The sequence below is a fragment of the Aquarana catesbeiana genome, linkage group LG01, assembly GCF_042186555.1.
Source record: "Aquarana catesbeiana isolate 2022-GZ linkage group LG01, ASM4218655v1, whole genome shotgun sequence".
Taxonomy (NCBI): domain Eukaryota; kingdom Metazoa; phylum Chordata; class Amphibia; order Anura; family Ranidae; genus Aquarana; species Aquarana catesbeiana.
Window position 1 is genome coordinate 529,095,726 of NC_133324.1, and position 21,528 is coordinate 529,117,253.

At 43.3% G+C, this 21,528-nt stretch overlaps 1 protein-coding gene across 2 annotated transcripts in view; it reads left to right on the forward strand.

Annotated features, from left to right (window-relative positions):
• TBXA2R (thromboxane A2 receptor) overlaps positions 1 to 21,528 on the forward strand; it is an 892,108-nt gene that overhangs the window by 290,209 nt on the left and 580,371 nt on the right. For both annotated transcript variants that reach the window (XR_012235507.1, XM_073594743.1), the window contains exon 2: positions 2,008 to 2,143. The gene's annotated coding sequence lies outside the window, so the exon portion shown is untranslated. The remainder of the gene's footprint in view (positions 1 to 2,007; positions 2,144 to 21,528) is intronic.

Here is a 21,528-nt window from a genome sequence, read left to right on the forward strand (position 1 = left end):
TCCTTGCATCAGGTGCCCCCAGCAGAGTCCCTCCTTGCATCAGGTGCCCCCAGCAGAGTCCCTCCTTGCATCAGGTGCCCCCAGCAGAGTCCCTCCTTGCATCAGGTGCCCCCAGCAGAGTCCCTCCTTGCATCAGGTGCCCCCAGCAGAGTCCCTCCTTGCATCAGGTGCCCCAGGCAGAGTCCCTCCTTGCATCAGGTGCCCCTAGCAGAGTCTCTCCTTGCATCAGGTGCCCTCAGCACAGTCAGTCTTTACACCAGTGTTCCCAGCCTCAGTCCTTAAACCAGTGTCCCAGGCAGAGCCATAGTTACCCCCCCTGTACATAGTTACCCCCTCCCCCTGTACATAGTTTTCCCTCTCCCCCTAGTTACCCCCCTGTGCATAGTTACCCCCCCTGTACATAGTTACCCCCTTGTACATAGTATCCCCTGTACATAGTTCCCCCCCTGTACATAGTAACCCCTCCTGTACATAGTTAACCCCCCTCCTGTAAATAGTTAACCACCTCCTGTAAATAGTTAACCCCCTCCTGTATATAGTTAACCCTCCCCCCTCCTGTATATAGTTAACCCCTCTCCTGTATATAGTTGACCCTCCCCCTCATGTATATACGTAACCCCCCCTCCTCCTGTATATAGTTCCCCCCCTCCTCCTGTATATAGTTAACCCCCCTCCTGTACATTAAAGTTAAATTGCTGCAGAGACAAGAGCCAGTGGCGTCACTACAGCTGGTGTCACCTGGTGCAGAAAAAAATTGGTGTCACCCCCCCTCCACCAACTATGGTCCCCTTCAGTACAGACCCCCTCCCTCAGTAAAGACCCCCCATTAAGTACAGACCCCCCTCCAGCAGTATAGATCCTCCTCCCTCAGTACAGACCCCCCCACTAAGTACAGACCCCCTTCATCAGTTTAGACCCCCTCGGTGTAGACCCCCTCATCAGTATAGACCCCCTCAGTACAGACCCCCTCAGTGCAGACCCCCCTCAGTGCAGACCCCCTCCATCAGTGCAGACCCCATCAGTGCAGTCCCCCCTTAGTGCAGTCCCCCCTCAGTGCAGTCCCCGCTCAGTGCAGACCCCCTCAGTGCAGACCCCCCTCAGTGCAGACCCTCCCCTCCCATAATGCCCCCCCAGCATGTCCATTACAGCAGAAGGTACATCACACATGACATGAGCGGCCGCCGGTGCAGTGTGTTCAGCGGAGAGGGGAGGGGCCGATCCGTGCAGCTTATCCCGGCTTCAGTGTGAAGAGAGAAGCCGATTCATTGGCTGCATGGATCAAGCCCCCTTCCTCTCTCCACTGAACACAAGGGGGAACGATGTAGCAGCGGCGCCGGCGGCCATTTTGCTGAAGCCAGCTGCCCTAAAAATTAAAATGCAAACATTCCCGATTTCCCTGGGCAAAATTCTGATTCGGGACAGCCTCCGATCGGGACAAGGGTCCCAAAATCGGGATTGTCCAGGTAAAAACGGGACTGTTGGCAACTATGAAAGTGCCCCCAAGGCTTTTTACTGTCAGGAGATGGATTGGGGACAGTGGAAAAAGTGGAGGAACAGGGAAAACAGGGTCAAACAGACGTTGTACAATGTGTAGGATTAACCCTTGGGTTCCACAGTGAGCATAAAATATACTTTACTGCATATACAAACTGATTTTACTGTTGTGGGTTTAGTAACACTTTAAACGTAACCCAATACCACCACCTCAGAATGTCTGTCTGAAAACTTACACCTTACCAAAAAATTAAAAAAAAAGGGTTAAAAGTGTGTTACCACCCTTTCCATGCCCAACAATTTTACATTTAGTTTTCAAAGTTCACAACCATACTTTATCTTAGAGTTTAACCCTAAACCCACTCTAAGGAAGCAGTGGTCTGAAAAGCTCACCCCCTCATTCATGAAAGATGCAGGATCTAAAGTCTTCCAATACAAACAAAAAAAAGCAATATGAGACTTTACTGTCCCTTTTTCAGAAAAAAAAGTAAACTTATACTCTTCCTTCCCCAGCTCACGTCCCACATCATGCAACTTAAAATCTGAAATGAAGTTTTCAGGCTGGTGAAAGTCCTGTGCAGAGTTGGTGCAGTGGCTCCAACACTCCAAAACTCCTTATATGATTAAAGTTCACAACTAGTATTTCCAGGTAAGTGCAAGGCCAAGGTCTCTAAAAAATTCTACCTCTCCCTCCTGGACATGGGTGCATACAGCAGCAGTTAAAAAGGCATAACTCAAAACCAAAATTGTCTAACAGCACTTGTAGCAGCCTTCCTCGTATAATCACTGTGTAACTTAAAATTTTGATCCTACTACTTTTCAGTAGCACACCTACACCTCCATTCTTACAAGTGCAAGCAGCTGACCATACGGATTGTCAATACACCCATTCATCCTGCTTGGGAATATTACTTAACATGCATACTTGTACACATATATTCTCGCAGGCCAGTTTTCTCGGCTCCTGGAACACAGTGGTTCTTCTCATTGAGGAGTTGATGCCCCTCACATTCACAGTAGCGACATTAACTATGAGGAATAAAATCAAGACCACCTAGGACACCATCCAATTATCCCAGTTAAATAGGGCTTGCCCATTCTCCACCCACTTCTCGCCTTTGTATGGGTTCCCCATCTGACTCCTTGGACTCCGACTGCTAGATCCACAGCAATCACTAACTCGAAACCTGGACCAATAGAACTATATGGGCTATCTGGGGTCATTTCTATCTTGCTCCTTTTATGCAGACTTTCATTGTCAATCTCCTTTCTTCCTACATGAACCTTCTAATGCTGGCCTGCTATGAGAGGGCAGTCCAACCTAGATGTTTCACCCACATCACTCTCCTCCACCACCTGCTGCATCCTCCACTTCCATCGATTGCTCCACATACCAGTCCTGGATTTTGAACTCCACTTCCTCCCTGTTCCTCTCCTTCCCCTGCTATGATGATTTTTACATGTAGGAGAGAAGTGTCAGAATTGACCTGGGTGGCAAGTGGTTAGTTACCACAAGTAAGTAATATACAATTAATTATTATATATTGTTTTTAAGGTAATTTACTATATTTTTAAAAACTGTACTCAAGCAGGTGGCTTAACGGACAAATTACTGAAGTTTGAAGTTTTAACTTCAAACTAGTAATTTCAAAATAAATAGATAAATAATAAATTATTATGTTATAACATATATAGCATACTGTATTATTTAGCTTGATTAAAAAAGTACCTTTTCAGCGGCAGCAAATTCTCCCTCCTAACTGTGTTTTTTTCCTTGTAGTTAAGAGGGCTGGTCTGGAAGGGAGCATTTGTCTTTTAAACACACACCGCCTTCTATGACACTGAAGTGAGAGGAGAGCCTCCACTGTAGCATTTTTATTGGACAGCTTGGACCAATGGTGCTCAAGCTGTCCATTGAACTCAGTGCCTCTGACAAGAAGTCAGAGGCACTGTGAGCTCATCCTCTGTCTGCTGCAAACAGTGTGTGCAGCTTTAACCATAGGTGCTAGAAGCCCCCAATTTCTGCTGTGCCTCACCTTCACCCACTGACTGCACCTCCCTGCTTTGCAAGCATTCACAACAGTGGCTTGACTACACATACAAACAGGATAGGGGACAGAGGGCACCCCTGCCTCACACCCGCACCAATATACACTTCCTCTGTCAACCACCCATTCACCAGCACTTTACCTACCATCCCCTTATACAGACACCTTATCCATCCCAGTATCCCTTCAGGTGCTCCCATCTTCTTCACACTTTAAGCATACAATCATGTGACACTCTTTCATGAGCCTTCTCAAAATACACTGCCAAAACAGCAACTGCTTGCTTCCTTTCCTTGCAGTACCACAACACATCTCTCAAACAAATCAAAGTCTCAGCAGTAGGCCTTCCAGACACAGCACACACTCCCCTACTATTTTACCAACCACCTCACACAAGTTATCAGCAATCATCTTTGCAATCAACTTATAATCCACATTCAGAAATGAAATTGGCCTCCAGTTTATCAAATCTTGCTTGCACTCTTTTTAACCACTTGCTGACCGCTTCACGCAGATATACTGTGGCAGAATGGCACGGGCAGGGAGAGTAACGTACCCATACGTTAGTCCCCTCCCGCGGGCAGGGGCACGATTGCCCCCCCCCCGCTGCCCAAGGCGGTCTGCATCATTGTAGAAGCGATCCATCCTGAGGGGGAGGCCACTGATTCATGGCCACCCCCTCACGTTCGCTCCTGATGAAAGAAAAGCTTCCCCTGCTTCTGAAATGTAAACAGAAGCAGAGGAAGTGATGTCATCGCTCCTCGTGGAGCCTTTTTGTTCCGGCTCCTGAGGAAAGAAGACATCAATGTGAGTTGCACCAACACTACACTAACACTAGTACACATAGGCACATAAAACACCCCCCGATCACCCCCCCTGCACCGCCTGTCACAGTGACACCAATAGCAGTTTTAATTTTTTTACTGATCACTGCATTGGTGTCATTTGTGACTGTTATAAGTGTTAGGGCTGTTAGTGGTAGGCCCCTTTAGGTCTAGGGTCCCCCCCCAACCCCCCTAATAAAGGTTTAACTCCTTGATTGCCAGTGTCACTAATTGATCATTTTTCTGATCGCCGTATAAGTGTCACGGGTGACGCTAGTTAGCCTGTTAGTTATTTAGGTTCCCCGTCAGCTTTTTATAGCGTCAGGTACCCCCATATACTACCTAAAAAAGGTTTAACCCCCTGATTGCCCCCTAGTTAACCCTTTCACCAGTGATCACCGTATAAGTGTTACGGGTGACGCTGGTTAGTTAGTTTGTTTTTTATACCCGCCGTTTATTACCCAATAAAGGTTTAACCCCCTGATCGCCCGGCGGATGATATCAGTTAGGTTTTAGGGTCAGTTAGGGTCTGCGTCGCCCCAGGCAGTGTCAGATTAGTGCCAGTACCGCTAACACACACACAGCATACACCTCCCTTAGTGCTATAGTGTCTGAACGGATCGATATCTGATCTTATCAGATCTATACTAGCGTCCCCAGCAGTTTAGGGTTTCCAAAAACGCAGTGTAAATGGGATCAGCCCAGATACCTGCTAGCACCTGCGTTTTTCCCCTCCACCCAGGCCAGCCCAGCCCACCCAAGTGCAGTATCGATCGATCACTGTCACTTACAAAACACTAAACACATAAATGCAGCGTTCGCAGAGTCAGGCCTGATCCCTGTGAATGCTAACAGTTTTTTTGGTAGCATTTGATACAGTTGCTGACAGCCTAGGAGCTTTTTTACCTGTGAGTCTCATTAGTGTACCAGTTAATTTAGAGCCCAAAATGGCAAATCGAACGTACACTAGTGAAGAGGCCTACACGTTTCTGAGCATGACAGATAGTGAAGAGGAAGTCACTCATCTGTCAGATTCAGGCTCTTAAAACGATCCTGTACACCACAGCGGCTCCATGACAGATAGCTCTGACGACGGAGTTGTGGTCTCTGCCAAGGTCAGGCGTACCAGACCCCGATCTTCTTCTGCTGCTGCTGTTGAGGTGCAAGAACCACAGGGCTCTTCTATGGAGCAGAGAAGTACTAGTGCCGCTCATCTTACTGATAAACTGGCAAACACCAGCGGCCTAGTACACCCTGGTCATAGTCAAACCAGCACTACAGTAACACGTGGTGACGTGGCGAGTCCCATAAGTGCAGTTCAAGCTGGCGAGGTGGCAAGCACAAGTAGTGTCCAGCTGTCACCAAGAAGACAAAGACAGGCCCATCGAGCCCATAGTGCCCTTCCTGCTGCATTCGCCAATCCTAATTGGGAACCCACCACTTCTGCAGCACCTGTACTTCCCCTATTCACTGGCCAACCCGGAATTCAGGTGGAAACAGTTGATTTTAGTTCACTTGAATTTTATTCGCTGTTTTTCACCTCTATAGATCTATTGTGGACCAAAGTAATTTGTATGCTGGTCAATTCATCGCCGCTAATCCCCAGTTCTCCCTTGCCAGAGATTGGAAACCAATTACGGTTTCTGAATTTAAGACCTTTCTGGGCCTATCCCTCGACATGGGCATAGTTAAAATGAGTATGTTGCAGTCATATTGGTCCACTGACCCAATTTACCATTTGCCGTGTTCTCTGCCTCCATGACCAGGGCACGATATGAGCAGATCTTGCGGTTCATGCATTTCAACAACAATGAACTCTGTCGTCCTCGTGGAGACCCTGGATACGATCATTTCTACAAAATTTGGCCCCTCGTAAACCACTTCAACCAACGTTTTGCAGACTTGTTTACTCCCCATCAAGTTGTCTGCGTTGATGAGTCCCTGATTAAGTTTCTGACCGCTTGTCTTTCAAACAGTATCTTCCCAGCAAGCGTGTCAGATATGGGGTCAAGATGTATAAACTCTGTGACAGGGCCACAGGCTATACATGCAGTTTTATGGTTTACGAGGGAAGAGATAGTCACGTAGAGCCGCCGAACTGCCCAGATTACATAGGGAGCGTTGGCAAGATTGTGTGGGACTTGGTGTCACCCTTATTCGGAAAGGGGTACCATTTGTATGTAGACAATTATTACACGAGCGTGCCACTTTTTAGTCACTTGTTTGATCATCAGATTAGTGCATGTGGCACTGAGCGATCTAATCGCTGGGGCTTTACCCAACGGCCTGTAGAATCCCCTCTTAGGCATGGGGAGAGAGCCTGCTTGAAGTGTAATAACTTGCTCGCTGTGAAGTGGAGAGATAATAAGAATGTTTTCGTTCTTTCCTCCCTTCATGCAGACACGACGGTCCAAATTCCTACGGCAACTGGTGTTGTGGAGAAACCCCTCTGTGTCCACGAATATAACCAAAATATAGGAGGGGTGGACCTCAACGACCAGTTGTTGGCACTGGTACAAAAAAGTGTCTGTATACAGTACCTGACCGCGAGATTGTGTTTCCAGAGCGATCCCATCGCGCTGGTTCTCGGTGACAGGGTACTGTACATGTCGCACTGGCTCGCTGATCGGGAAAGGAAAACTTTTTTTTTCTTTCGCAATGAGCGACAGGCAGTGCTGACAGCTGTCTGGTATGAATCATGAGGGGGAATGCCGCGCCAAATTTTAAATGAAAAAACGGGCATGGGTTCCCCCCCGGGGCATACCAGGCCCTTAGGTCTGGTATGGATTTTAAGGGGAACCCCCCCAAAAAAATCGGCGTGGGTGTCCCCCCAAAATCCATACCAGACCCTTATCCGTGCACGCAGCCCGGCCGGTCAGGAAAGGGGGTGGGGACGAGCAATCGCCCCCCCCTCCTGAACCGTACCAGGCTGCATGCCCTCAACATGAGGGGGTGGGTGCTTTGGGGGAGGGGGGCGCCCTGCGGGCCCCCCCACCCCAAAGCACCATGTCCCCATGTTGATGAGGACAAGGGCCTCTTCCCGACAACCCTGGCCATTGGTTGTCGGGGTCTGCGGGCGGAGGGCTTATCGGAATCCGGAGGCCCCCCCTATGTGAATGAGTATGGGGTACATACTCCTACCCATCAACCTAGGGAAAAAAATGTCCATTAAAAAAACACACTTCACAGGTTTTAAAAGTAATTTATTAGGCAGCTCCGGGGGTCTTCTTCCGACTTCAGGGTCTTCTTCCGACTTCTCTTCTCTCCAGCCTCTTCTCCCGGTGTTCCGCCTTTTCTCCCGGTGTTCGGCTTCTTTTCCCAGTGTTCAGCCTCTTCTGTCGGGCCCCTCCACTATCTTCTGCTCTTTTGCCGCTCTTTTGCTAGCAGGGGCCTGGTCTTCTGCGCTGTCTTGCCCCCTCTTCTCTTCCTCCGATGTTGACACAACGCTCTCTCCCGCTGGAATGCTGTGTGCAAGCTGCACAACCATTTATATAGACGGTGACCCCGCCCCCTTGTGACTTCACAGTCCCAGCATGCGCAGGGACTTTGGTGTCATAAGGGGGCGGGGTCACCGGGTGATGTCACCCGGTGACCCCGCCCCATGCCTATATAAGTGATCACGCACCGCTCACACAGCATAACAGTGGGAGACAGCGTTGTGTCAACATCGGAAGAAGAGAAGAGAAGAAGAAGAGAAGAAGGAACAAGACAGTGAAGACCAGGCCCCCGCTAGCAAAAGAGCGGCAAAAGAGCAGAAGATAGTGGAGGGGCCCGTCAGAAGAGGCCGAACACCGGGAGAAGAGGCCGAACACCGGGAGAAGAGGCCGGAGAGAGCGGAGAAGTCAGAAGAAGACCCCCAAAGTCGGAAGAAGACCCCGAAGTTGGAAGAAGACCCCCGGAGCTGCCTAATGCATTACTTTTAAAACCTTTGTAGTGTGTTTTTTTATTGACACTTTTTTTTCCTAGGTGAATGGGTAGGGGTACCATGTACCCCATACTCATCCACATAGGGTGGGGGGGCCGGGATCTGGGGGCTCCCTTATTAAAGGGGGCTCCCGGATTCCGATAAGCCCTCCGCCCGCAGACCCCGACAACCAACGGCCAGGGTTGGCGGGAAGAGGCCCTTGTCCTCATCAACATGGGGACAAGGTGCTTTGGGGTGGGGGGCCCGCAGGACGCCCCCCTCCCCCAAAGCACCCACCCCCCCATGTTGAGGGCATGCGGCCTGGTACGGTTCATGAGTGGGGGTTCGCTCGCTCGTCCCCACCCCCTTTCCTGACCAGCCGGGCTGCGTGCTCGGATAAGGGTCTGGTATGGATTTTGGGGGAACCCCACACTGATTTTTCATAGGGGGTTCCCCTTAAAATCCATACCAGACCTAAGGGCCTGGTATGCCCCTGGGGGGGAACCCACGCCGTTTTTTTCATTTAAAATTTGGCACCACGTTCCCCTCATGATTCATACCAGACAGCTGTCAGCACTGCCTGTCGCTCATCGCGAAAGGAAAAAAAAAGTTTTCCTTTCCCGATCAGCGAGCCAGCTCGGCGGTGGGTCCCGCGACGGGGCTCGCAGGTGCCAAATCTCGCTGATAACAGCGGCGAGATTGACACAATATCACGGTCATCTACTGTACTTATTTTAATTGGCTTTGCTGAATGCACATGTGCTATACAGAGCTTCAGAATGGACTGGATCCTTCCTTAAATTCCAGCAAGAGATCATCAGAGCCCTTCTGTTTCCAGACGGTGCTTCACCTCACCTTCCCAATCCAAATGTAGTAAGCCGGCTGCATGAGAGGCATTTTCCTTATGTCCTCCCTAGTATCCCTACCCAACAAGCCCCCCAAAGAAGATGTCATGTCTGTAGCAAGCGCGGATATAGGCGTGACACCCGCTATTATTGTCCCTCCTGTCCTGACAATCCTGGTCTTTGCATTGGTGAATGTTTTGAACGCTACCATACACTAGTGGAGTATTAGCGTAGGGTACAGCACTGCACAGACTAGGACACACTTTCACAGGGTCTCCCAAGATGCCATCGCATTTTGAGAGACCTGAACCTGGAGCCGTTACAGTTACAACTGTTACAGTTACAAAAAAAGTGTAAAAAAAAAAAAAAACTAGAAAAAAAAAAACTAGAAAAAATATATAAAATAAAAAAAACAAAAATAGTTGTCATTTTATTGTTCTCTCTCTCTCTATTCTCTCTCTATTTTTCTGCTATTTTTTTACTGTAATCTATTCTGCAATGTTTTATTGTTATTATGTTTTATCATGTTTGATTTTCAGGTATGTAATTTTTTTTATACTTTACTGTTTACTGTGTTTTATTGTTAATCATTTTTTGTGTTCAGGTACGCCATTCAGCTGCAGTGTGGATTTATTTATCTTGACAGCAACAGTGTTTGCTCCCACGATATATAATGCCGTGACTTCAGTGCTGTTGGAGGTGATTTCACCACCACAGTTAAAAAAAGAGCATATATGCCGAAGCATGGGGGCAGCAGGGGTGGAGGAGCGATTTGCTCTTAACTTTTGGGGTGAATGCCCCCATGCTTCGGCATATATATATTTTAGGCACAGATTGCGTTAAAAAATGTTTTATTCTTTACTATGTTTTTTTTGTATTTGCTTTGCAGGTATGGTATGTCTTACTGTTATACTGTAATATTACTTTGTTTTATTGTTAACCATCATTTGCTTAGCAGGTGAAACCATAAAAAAGAAAACCAAGCACCGCCTTCAGCCTTTCTAAGGGTGTAAATTTTTGATTTCACACCTCACTGTCTATCACAGTTTCAAAGGCCATGGAATGCCCAGATGGCACAACCCCCCCCCCCCCCCCCAAATGACCCCATTTTGGAAAGTAGACACCCCAAGCTATTTGCTGAGAGGTATGGTGAGTATTTTAAGAAAAATAGAAAAAAAACGCGCTATATCCCAAGTGAACAATTGATCATCAAAATAGCAGCAATCTCAACAATAAACATCAATTGTGAAATAAGCATAAAAAATAAGAGGGTTGCGCTAATACATATAAAAAATTACATAAAAATCATAAGTGAAGATACTCTTATTAATGTGTGTAAACAAAAATAAATGTGGATAACAGCTGAATGTGGTCCACCAAACTGTCCCAACAAGTGAAATGAATAAAGTATAGTAGTGACTCCAAATAACCCGCAAATAAAAAAGTCCAAGTGATAGTTGATAAATAATCCGTGACTACAAAGGAGGATCCACCACCGAGAGTAGAAGGGGTTACTCCTTACCGGATGGCCATGACCCCTCACTACAGAGGATCACAGCAAGCAGGCAAACTTGTAGGGCAAACAATAGAAGCTTCTACCGGCATCCACTAGAGGTCATCACACCATCAGCCACACCAACAGAACTCATGGCAGGGATACACCATAGAATACAAAAGGGGAACTCACATAGTGTAAAACCGTAGAGATTTATTTAAAATTAAATACACAAAATGAACACTCACATAGAAGTGTAGAACATTTGAAGATAAAATAGCCTTGGCCACAGGAGCACGGACAAACCCGTCCTAATGGAATGTAACACTGTATGGGGGTGACGTCAGCGCGTCATCTGGCTTCCGCCCTACGCGTTTCGTGACATCATCACGTCTTCCAGGGGCACAGGCGGTGCACTGCGTCACCTCCTTAAGTAATCCTGAAGCGAAACCACGCCTCGCTATGGATTCCTACATGCTGAGAGTCACCCAAGATACGTCAGATGCTTCCGCTTCCGGGTGCGCTTCTCAGCACAAGCAATCAACAAGGGCTGTCTTATTATGACAATCTATGAGTACCAATGCACATATATAAAAGTACATCTATGTATCATACCCATATGAAATTAGTGTACATATACATATCATACCCAATACATATGTAAAACAAAATAGGATATGAATGGAGTTAAATAAAGCATTATAGCGTAGGGCGGAGCCAGACGACGCGCTGACGTCACCCCCATACAGTGTTACATTCCATTAGGACGGGTTTGTCCGTGCTCCTGTGGCCAAGGAACCGGACTTAAGGCTATTTTATCTTCAAACGCTATGTGAGTGTTCATTTTATGTATTTAATTTTAAATAAATCTCTACGGTTTTACACTATGTGAGTTTCCCTTTTGTATTCTATGGTGTATCTCTGCCATGAGTTCTGTTGGTGTGGCTGATGGTGTGATGACCTCTAGTGGATGCCGGTAGAAGCTTCTATTGTTTGCCCTACAAGTTTGCCTGCTTGCTGTGATCCTCTGTAGTGGGGGGTCATGGCCATCCGGTAAGGAGTAACCCCTTCTACTCTCGGTGGTGGATCCTCCTTTGTAGTCACGGATTATTTATCAACTATCACTTGGACTTTTTTATTTGCGGGTTATTTGGAGTCACTACTATACTTTATTCATTTCACTTGTTGGGACAGTTTGGTGGACCACATTCAGCTGTTATCCACATTTATTTTTGTTTACACACATTAATAAGAGTATCTTCACTTATGTTTTTTATGTAATTTTTTATATGTATTAGCGCAACCCTCTTATTTTTTATGCTTATTTCACAATTGATGTTTATTGTTATTTTTTATGGTGAGTATTTTGCAGAAATATTTGTTGTCATTATTCAATCACTTGGGGAAAAAATGTAATATTCAATGGGCTCAACATGCCTCTCAGAATTTTCCTTGGGGTGTCTACTTTCCAAAATTGGGTCATTTTGGGGGAGTTTGTACTGCCCTGCCATTTTAGCACCTCAAGAAATGAGATAGAAACTAAAAGCTATGTAAATTTCAGAAAATGTACCCTAGTTTGTAGACGCTATAACTTTTGCGCAAACCAATAAATATACCCTTATTGACATTTTTTTTACCAAAGACATGTGGAAAATTAAGTTTATTGGATTTTTCTTATAACAAAAAGTAGAAAATATAATTTTTTTCAAAATTTTCGGTCTTTTTCTATTTATATTGCAAAAAAAAAAAATCACAGAGGAAATTAAATACCATCAAAAGTAAGCTCTATTTGTGTGAACAAAAGGAAGCAAATTTTGTTTTTGTACTGCATTGCATGATCGTGCAATTTCTAGTTAAAGCAGCGCAGTGCCAAATTGTAAAAAGTCCTCTGGTCTTTAGGCAGCCAAATGGTCCGAGGCTTAAGTGGTTAAACAACAGAAGTATACTTTCATGCATTAATTTAGGTAATTCACTCCCTTTAAAAACCTTTGAAATCAGAGTGTTGGATAGAGGCCTAAAGTTTGCTCCTACCAAAAATTTAAATACATTTCAAACATATGTGAGTTTACAAAAGTATATTAGAACGCTCAATATGAAAAAATATTTTTTATCTAATCCATGTAAAGGTTTGGCAGCTACAAGAGGTGATCATTCGACTCTAAGGAATAAGTTGATTTTCAATCCTCTTAATGTAGAAAATAAATTCATGGAGGTGTTTAAGAATATGGTTTCAAAAGACTTGGAGGAACTTAAAATTAAGAAAATAGTAGATAACCAATATATTAGGCGGGGTATGGAATCTCTTGAAAAGCGTAAAGAGATTGTCATACGACCCGCTGACAAAGGGGGAGGTTTGGTTGTCTTAAGTAAGGAATATTACCAAGGGGAAATGAGCCGCCTACTTAGTGATGGTGAGACGTACAAAATTATAAATAAAGATCCTATGATATCTTTTAAGGATGAGCTACATTCTATCATAGAGGATGGGAAGGACCAAAGAATTTTGACGAAAAAGGAGGCAGCATATCTAGATCCCCTGTTCTGCAGAATACCCATCATATACTTTCTCCTGAAAATCCATAAAGATTGTGCCAACCCCCCTGGGAGGCCAATCGTTAACGGGATTGATTCTGTTTCTGCCAGATTAGGTCAATATATTGATTCCTTTCTCCAGCCATTGGTGTTAAAAACCCCGGCCTTCCTAAAAGATACAAAACACATTATACAGATTTTAGAAACACTTGAATGTTCCTCATCTAGTATATTTGTCAGAGAGAACGTAAGTTCGCTATACACTATTATAGGACATAATGATGCCATGACCTCAGTTGAATGGGCCCTTTCCTCATTCACTATGTCAGGTAGACATCAGGAATTTTTATTACGTAGTCCCAACTTTTGTCTCACTAAAAACTATTTTTGGTATAAAAGTGAATATTATTTACAGACCAGGGGTGTGGCGACGGGTGCTCAAATTACTCCCAGTGTGGCCATTTATTTATGGCCCACTGGGAGGAGGAAGCCATTTTTAAGCATGCCCCCCCTGAACTGATCTGCTATCGCAGATTTATTGATGATCTCATCATGATCTGGAATGGGGAGAGATCTTCCCTAGATAGTTTTATTTACTCATTGAATTCTAATGACAAAAATATTTCCCTCAAGTGGAATATTGATTACGATAAAATAGAAGACATAGATCATTTCAGAAAATGTAACTACTTTAAACCCACTGATCGCAATGCTTATATTCCCCTGGGGAGTTGCCACCATCATTCATGGTTGTGCAATATCCCCAGGGGACAATTTATTAGGTTACATCGTAATTGCACTCGGGAAGAAGACTTTATTACTCAATCACAAGTGCTAGCCTCTAGATTTGAGCAGAAAGGGTATGCTGGATCTAATTTAGATGAGGAAATAGAAAAAGTTAAAATGATGGATAGAGTCTAAGGAGTCTAACACAGATGATAACAATTTTAGGATGATATTGGATTATAATGCTCAGCATAAAAAATTTGAAAAAATTGTGTCAAGGAATTGGTCTATTTTAAAGCAGGACAAAGTTTTGGGTCTAGTTTTACCAACCTGCCCACAATTGATATACAAGAAGGCTCCGTCTTTAAGGCATCGTCTTGCTCCCAGTGTTTTAAATCCCCCTATACCCTCTGAGAACAGATTATTTTCTTTTCTGGGTGGTTTTTATGCCTGTGGACGATGTATTCCTTGTAGACACTCCAAAGTAAATATTAAAAAATGAAAAAAGTTTTTAGCATCAGCAACAAATAAAGAATAGAATATTCAACAGTTGATTACGTGCAATACCATCCGAGTTGTCTATATGTTAGAGTGTGAATGTGGATTACAACATATTGGCAGAACTTCGAGACCTTTACATGTTCGTTTGGCAGAACATATTAATGATATTAAAAAAGGCCTGAAAACCCACAATGTATCCCGCCATTTTAAACAGTTCCACCAACAAAACCCTAAGGGTCTTAAATTTTGGGGGATTGAAAGGGGAACTAAACACTGGAGGGGGGGCAATTTTATTCGCCAGTTGAGCCATAGGGAATCTTACTGGATACATGAGACCAATGTATTAATTCCAGGTGGATTGAACGTTGATTTTGTTATCAATTGTTTTATTACGGATCAGTGATATTGATGTTTTTATTGATGGAGTGATCGAGTGACGTCGTGTTTATTTAATTTATCTATCATTGGATTTCCAGTGTGTGATTTATTGTATTGTCTGTAAATATTTTAATATTTTTAATATTTACTTTAGTATTTGGGTATATTGCATTTCCTCATATACACATTTTTTGCGCATAATTTTTTATTATGTGGGATGTTTTATAAGTGCCTGTCTGGCCGCATTCTTTTTTGTAGCTTTGAATTCACCTACAGGGACACTTCCTTGTTTTTGTCTTGGAACGAGTCTCCCCGCCTTGTGCTGGGTCATGTGGTGTTGCGCTGTGTCATGTGATGCGGAGCTGCGCCGCGTGATGTGATAAGTGGTATAAACGGTGATTGTTCACACATTGTTTAAAGTGGGTGTCCACGTCACTTCCATATCCACTGACGAAGTCCCGCCCACAGGGACGTAATGCGCACAGACGGACGGAAGTCTTGTGATGTCACCTGCGGCCATCGTAGACTGTGTATACATGCTGTTTTACTACGCACTTGGTTGAAGTGCCTTTTTTGTAAGTTTTTATTCTGTTGCATTATCATAAAATTTTATATATTTGCGGAGAGCACTATGTATTGCTTTATGTTTGCATGACTCATGTGGCTTTGGAGTGGAGAGCGTTGATTGTAAGATCGATCAAAGAGGGGAACTTCTTGCACCTGACCTCTGCTTCTGTGATTCACCATTACTATACCCTGAGTGGAAAAGTGTATCATACGCTCTATAATTAAAGGGTCCACTCAGTGAGGTGAGCTGCCATCTTTATCATTGGTGGAGGTTTCCTTTTTCCCACGAAGTCACCTGCATGTTATATCTGTAGTTCATCACTGAAGACCTCATGGATTGTTATTCAATTGTTATTCATACGATCTATGGACTTGTTTTTTTAGCGCCGCGCTGTCTTTTTATAAGTCTACAGTGGGGACGGAAAGTATTCAGACTCCCTTAAATATTTCACTTTTTGTTATATTGCAGCCATTTGCTAAAATCATTTAAGTTCATTTTTTTCCTCATTAATGTACACACAGCACCCTATATTGACAGAAAAACACAAAATTGTTGACATTTTTGCAGATTTATTAATAAAGAAAAACTGAAATATCACATGGACTTAAGTATTCAGACTCTTTGCTCAGTATTTAGTAGAAGCACCCTTTTGATCTAATACAGCCATGAGTCTTTTTGGGAAAAATGTAACAAGTTTTTCACACCTGGATTTGGGGATCCTCTGCCATTCCTCCTTGCAGATCCTCTCCAGTTCTGTCAGGTTGGATGGTAAACGTTGGTGGACAGCCATTTTTAGGTCTCTCCAGAGATGCTCAATTGGGTTTAAGTCAGGGCTCTGGCTGGGCCATTCAAGAACAGTCACTGAGTTGTTGTGAAGCCACTGCTTCGTTATTTTAGCTGTGTGCTTAGGGTCATTGTCTTGTTGGAAGGTAAACCTTCGGCCCAGTCTAAGGTCCTGAGCACTCTGAAAAAGGTTTTTGTCCAGGATATCCCTGTACTTGGCCGCATTCATCATTCCCTCGATTGCAACCAGTCGCCCTGTCCCTGCAGCTGAAAAATACCCACACAGCATGATGCTGCCACCACCATGCTTCACTGTTTGGACTGTATTGGACAGGTGATAAGCAGTGCCTGGTTTTCTCCACACATACTGCATAGAATTAAGGCCAAAAAGTTCTATCTTGGTCTTATCAGACCAAAGAATCTTATTTCTCACCATCTTGGAGTCCTTCAGGTGTTTTTTAGCAAACTCCATGCGGGCTTTCATGTGTCTTGCACTGAGGAGAGGCTTCCGTCGGGCCACTCTGCCATAAAGCCCTGACTGGTGGAGGGCTACAGTGATGGTTGATTTTCTACAACTTTCTCCCATCTCCCGACTGTATCTCTGGAGCTCAGCCACAGTGATCTTTGGGTTCTTCTTTACCTCCCTCACCAAGGCTCTTCTCCCCGATAGCTCAGTTTGGCCGGACGCCCAGCTCTAGGAAGGATTTTGGTCGTCCCAAACGTCTTCCATTTAAGGATTATGGAGGCCACTGTACTCTTATGAACCTTAAGTGCAGCAGAAATTTTTTTGTACCTTGGCCAGATCTGTGCCTTGCCACAATTCTGTCTCTGAGCTCTTCAGGCAGTTCCTTTGACCTCATGAATCTCATTTGCTCTGACATGCACTGTGAGCTGTAAGTTCTTATATAGACAGGTGTGTGGCTTTCCTAATCAAGTCCAATCAGTATAATCAAACACAGCTGGACTCAAATGAAGGTGTAGTACCATCTCAAGGATGATCAGAAGAAATGGACAACACCTGAGTTAAATATATGAGTGTCACAGTAAAGGGTCTGAATACTTAGGACCATGTGATATTTCAGTTTCTCTTTTTTTAATAAATCTGCAAAAATGTCAACAGTTCTGTGTTTTTCTGTCAATATGGGGTGCTGTGTGTACATTAATGAGGAAAAAAATGAACTTAAATGATTTTAGCAAATGGCTACAATATAACAAAGAGTGAAAAATTTAAGGGGGTCTGAATACTTTCCGTCCCCACTGTATATCTCACTTTCTTCTATATCATTGCACAAAAAGAAATCATCATCCCCCAAACACTCCTCATCAATATGTTCTAATATCATCTTCCATGCTTCTATCTCTCTTTCCTAGAATACAATTTTGCATAAACTTCCCACACTGCCTTTCTCATTTCCTTGTAACTCCCTCCCATGTTCATCCAACACACTCAACATTTCCACACTTCCTCCATTCACTTTTTAAAAGAAACTTGTACAGTTCTCATCAATGTTCTTTAAGCACGGCCTTTGCCTGCAACAAAATATTTTTTCCTCTTCGTTCCATAAAATTATTCAACCTTTCTCTAGCTTCCTCAAACCCACATTTTATTTCCTCTCCCGGCATCCTTACCTCATTTAAATATTGAAATGTCTTCTGCCACAATTCATGCTCTTATCTCTCTCTCCTCGCCCTTTCACAAGCCTTTTTAATAAAGAGAAATGTTGCTCTCACCTTCACACACTTCCACCAATCAACCACACTACCAAAATCCTTTATCCTCCTTTTAAACCTATCAAACAAATTTGCATTTCATTTCCATACCTCTCCTTCATACAAGCCTTCCCCCTTATGCTTACAACACACTCGATTCTAACATGGTCCGTGAAAGGTATCTTCTTTTCTACAAACAATTCCCCACTTAAACACCTAGATTAAAAAACCTAAAATTGATACATGAACACACATCCCCTTTATCACCAAAATGCAGTGCCTTGAAAAAGTATTCATACCCCTTGACATTTTCCACATTGGAACCGCGCTCTTATATCATAAATTACATATCGTAAATCACCACAGTGAATAAACAAATAAATCTTCATTTAAATGATAAAAATACACAAATATTGTGAAGTCCGTGTATAGATCCCACATGTGCATAAACGTCCTCAGTGAGTATAGGAAAGGTTCCTCTCCACCCGCATGCAGACACACAATGCACTCACCAGACTTAATTGACCCCTATTACAGGGAGTCAAATTGCGCATGTGGGAAAATCCAAGATGTCATACATGAGGTCACAGGAATGAATCCAAACCGCTGCTGTCATCCATTCAGTATATATATATATATATATATATATATATATATATATATATATATATATAGCGTATTCAAAGCCTCTGTGTTGCCATATAGAGAGGGAGAGGAAAGGATACTCCCATGGTGCAGTATTTCGAATCATTTTTTTAACCACTTAAGGATCGGAAGGATTTACCCCCTTAATGACCAGGCGATTTTTTGCGATACGGCACTGCGTCGCTTTAACCGACAATTGCACGGTCATGCGACGCTGTACCCAAACAAAATTTTTTTTTTTTCCCACAAATAGAGCTTTCTTGTGGTGGTATTTGATCACCTCTGCTTCTTTTTTTTGCGCTATAAACAAAAAAAGGCCGACAATTTTGAAAAAAAAAAAACAATATTTTTAACTTTTTGCTATTATAAATATCCCCCAAAAAATGTAAAAAAACAAATTTCTTCATCAGTTTAGGCCGATATATATTCTTCTACATACTTTTGGTAAAAAAATTGCAATAAGCATATATTGATTGGCTTGCGCAAAAGTTATAGCATCTACAAAATAGGAGATTGATTTATGGCATTTTGGTGGTGGTGATCAGTGATTTTTAGCGGGACTGCGACATTGCGGCGGACAGATCGGACACTTTTTTTGGGATCAGTGACATTTATACAGCAATCAGTGCTAAAACTAGCCACTGATTATTGTATAAATGTCACTGGCAGGGAAGGGGTTAACACTAGGGGGCGATCAAAGGGTTAAGTGTTCCCTAGGGATGTGTTTCTAACTGTGGGGGAAGTGTAGTGGCTGGAGGAGGAGACAGATCGCTGTTCCTAATCACTAGGAACAGCAAATCTGTCTCTCCTCCCCTGACAGAACGGGAATCTATCTGTCTACTTTGACAGATCCCCGTTCTGTCTCTCTCAGAAGCGATCGCAGATGGTCGGCAGACAACGCACCCGCCGGCCATGCGCATCGGCTCTGGTTTCGCCCCCCAGGGGTCCTAAAGCGGCCGACGTACAATGACAGCGTATCGCCCAGGAGAGCCAACCTGCCGGAGTACAACTGCGGTGGCTGGTCTTTAAGTGGTTAAAAAGAAGGTTGTATTGCACTTACATCAAAGAAGACAGGGATCAGCGTGTATTGTATAGGAATTGCCAGTTAGCGCTCCACCTGCGTTCCAGCTGACCGGAAATTATGTATCTCAAACACTACCCAACGCCTTTTCATCAACTTATGTCTGATGTCTTCAGGGGTTACCAGAGGTCATATATGCATACTCCATGTAGGAAGAAGAAATGGCAACTCACCGCAAACATATTCTGCCTCAACTGAGAGTGCAGCGTAAGCGCTTTAAGTAACAATCACAAGTAGCGATTGGGAGCTTTCTGTTACCCGCTGGTAACAGTGCTGGGAGCGCACATGGAGAGCGCTCTTGGCACAGCAATGTATACATTTTTGGTACGCATATATGCGGCCTCTTGGCGTTAAGGCCCACCCGCTGAGAGGCCGCATATATGCATGCAGCTGGAATTAAGAGGTTAGGTAGGGAGCAGGGAAAGGTCACTGGCCAGCAATTTAGAACACTTTGTAAATGTCAGTGCTTTAAAAAAGAGTCTTAAATTCTTACTGCAACCATTTTCCCAGGGGTGCCAGACAAGGTCATACATAATGGAAAGTAGTAGGAAGGAAAATACAGTTTTTGATTTCCAAGAAGATGGTAAATATAAAAATACAAATTATAAAAAAATTTGCTCTGTACAGCAGCTATTTATAATTAGTATTTTATTCAATGGACGAGTGTGTGAGGATCCTTATACCACTATAGAGGAGCTATTATCCACCACAGAGCATCAACTACTGAGAAATGAGAGAAGGACCCCTAAGGGTAGCAACACCTGAGAATCAGCCATCCATAGAAGGACCCACAAGAGAAATTGGAATATTTATTTACACATGCTGTTACCTTACAGCAGTCAGGTGAGAGGCCATCTTGCATGGAGATGTCACTGTATGGAAAGAAGAGACACCTACTATATTTTATTTGCACAGTGAAAGGCTGCAGAACTTTTATTCACCCTTCACATTATAACATTCCTAGGACTTTTCTAGAGACTTATTATTCCATGTCTATTTTCACCCATACCATATTCACATTTTTTTGGTCACGGATTCACCCATCAGGGCTTGCAGCAGTTGTCTGGTTTTTATCATAATTTACAGTGAAAGCGCGGGAGTACCTCGTTTATAGTTTTGCATATGTATGTTTATTTATTTATTTTTTTTAACAATGCCAAACTAAAAAAAAAAATCACTGCTCTCACCCAAATTGAGTTTTTATTTATTTATGTATTTATTTTTTGTTTTTTGTGCATTGCTATGTATTTTATAATATACTCCTATTGATTTCAGTGGGGTTTGGGTCTAGCATGATAAACTCTGTTTGTACTGAATCCAGGATGGTTCATCTCATTCCTAATCCTTTTATGACTGTATTGGTGAGCAGCTTCAAGAGAAATCACCTGGGTATTAAAAATTTCCTGATACACTATATTGCTGAAATGTGAAAGACACAACTTTCCAGATACAAATGTGCTCTTGAACTAGGGATGGGGGCTCAGGACATTATAGGGGACACAGAACATAAAAGATTACTAAATAAAAAAGTAGATTCTGTTTTTTTCTATTCATTAGCTACCTTTTTTTCTAGTACACGTTTAACTTTAAGTGACTGGGCAGTTGAAATGAAAGTAGAAGATTTCCAAATTGCAGTAAAGCAAAAGTTTAATGCTTTAACCTCTAGGCATCAAATGTCATAATTAGCTAAATGGATAAACACTAATGCACTCATTAAGAAACTGTAATGGTGATTATCATTGTACCTTGACAAGCTTTTGATGTAAATCTTTATTCTTATCTAAGAGATGGAAGAACCAATTAATCTGTTATTTGTTAATAATCTCCTTTCCTTTGCTAAAATGTTATTAGGGAAAATATAAGCTTAACTCATTCTTGAGGGCAAAACACGTTAGACACTAAAGTAAACTGCAATAATGTATTTTCTTAATAACAGTTGATTAAAAAACACATGTGTTTTCAAGAAGTTGTATATTATCTGGATAGAAATGATA